Source organism: Propithecus coquereli, unplaced genomic scaffold (assembly GCF_000956105.1).
Source record: "Propithecus coquereli isolate 6110/MARCELLA unplaced genomic scaffold, Pcoq_1.0 Scaffold164, whole genome shotgun sequence".
Taxonomy (NCBI): domain Eukaryota; kingdom Metazoa; phylum Chordata; class Mammalia; order Primates; family Indriidae; genus Propithecus; species Propithecus coquereli.
The window spans coordinates 2,748,673-2,750,448 of record NW_012140969.1 but is presented as its reverse complement, the minus strand read 5'-3'; the positions used below and the strand labels follow the sequence as shown (position 1 = coordinate 2,750,448).

General features: G+C 36.5%; 1 protein-coding gene across 1 annotated transcript in view; it reads right to left on the bottom strand.

Annotated features, from left to right (window-relative positions):
* Window positions 1–1,776, bottom strand: part of ZNF433 (zinc finger protein 433) — a 169,727-nt gene that overhangs the window by 99,387 nt on the left and 68,564 nt on the right. The gene's annotated exons all lie outside the window — the stretch shown is intronic.

The following is a 1,776-nucleotide window of genomic DNA, read 5'->3' as shown; positions in this document are numbered from 1 at the left end:
AACATAAGAAATAATAATGTCAATAGTAAATATATACATCACTCACTATGTGCCTCACACTTTTCCAAGCACTTTAGGTGTATTCCCCAATTTAATCTTTTCCACATCCCAGGAAGGAAGATACTATTATTCTTTCCATTTATAGATGAAGAAACTGAGACATTAATTTGACCTTTTTGCTCAAGGTCACATACCTGGGAATGGTGGAGCTGACATTCAGACTCAGGTCTTCTCTCCTGCATGTAGACCCTGCCTCTCAAACTATTCCATGAAGCATCTCATTGTCATCTAAAGGCTCAACCCCACTGACCCCTGTGGGTGAAAATGAAGACATGCTCCCCTCACTCTACTGGAATCTGGAGGGTGCCATGCCTCTGTTAGCGATACGTAGAATTCTAGCTTTTCTTCTCTTTTCCCTTTATATTGGACTCAGAGAGTACACTGTGTCTCTCTATGAATATAGACAGTTACCACTTACCAACTGATATCTATCTGCTTTCTCTTGTTTAAAAAAAGAAAAAAAAACTTTGTATGGTCATATATGGTCAGCAAAGCATGGCTTTGACATGGTTGGGTAGATTAAGTGGACATTTTAACATGGCTTCTCCTTTGGCATGTTTAATTTTGAGGTTTAACAGTCATCCTCACAGTGTAAGATGGCACTGTAAAAATAAATTCTCTTCTAGTGATGACATGAGCCCTGCCACGTGATGGGAGAGTCAGCAGAACTGTAGGGTCTGACTTGGAGTTGACATTCTCTATTGCACTTTTGATCCTGTTTATTTTTAGATTGTCTTTTTCTCTCCCTGAAAAGGAAAGATGATGGTCAGTATTAGATGTTGAAAGTTTATAAGTTGCCTTGTTATAAAATGCTAAATATATACATAAAAATAAAATAAAATTACAGTTCAAGTGGTGGTGCTTGGAATACAAAAATAGAAATGCTCACCATAACGTAATTTTCCATCTTTTCCCATTTTACCACTTTTGTCAATTTGAGTATTTCTCTGGTATGGTGTAATGTGAAAAGAAGAATAATGTATTTTCATCCTAGAGCGGGGTTGGTAAACTTCTGTGTAAAGGGCTGGATAAATTTTCGGTTTTGTGAGCCAGAAGGTCCCTGTTGCAGCAGCTCCACTGGGCAGTTACAGCACGACAGGAGCCGTGAATGATATGCGGGATGAAGGGGTGCGTCTGTGTGCCAATAAAATTTAGCTACACAGACAGGTGATGGGCAGATCTGTACTAGATTATTATTTTTTTTAATAAAAGTGTGTTAGTCTAAAAACCATGTTTTCTACATACCGCATTTTGTTTATCCATTGATGCATTGATGGAAATGCAGGTTATTTCCAAACGTAATTTTTAAAAAATTCCTTGTTTTAGCTACAAGAAGTGTACAGTCAACTGAAAAAGGCTACAAGACTCGTTGAGAAGCTGCGAGAGCAGCTGGAAAAGTGAAATTTAAAGCAGCACAAAAAGTGACTTGAGTATTATAAAGCAAATAAGCATGTAGTTTCAGAACTGCACCAGGTAAGATGATAACTATATCTGTGTGAAGCCAAGGAAAAATTTCAGCTTTAAGCTATTTGGAAATGCATACTTTGTACATTATTTCTAAATTTGCACATTTTCCATGGACATAGCTAGAAAAAATGATAGAGTTGCCAAATCATCTACTTTTCAAATCTTTAAGAATTTATATAATTATGCCTTCAGATATTTGTTCAGAAATGACATGATATTTTAAAAAACCACCTGAGATTAACTATTCTA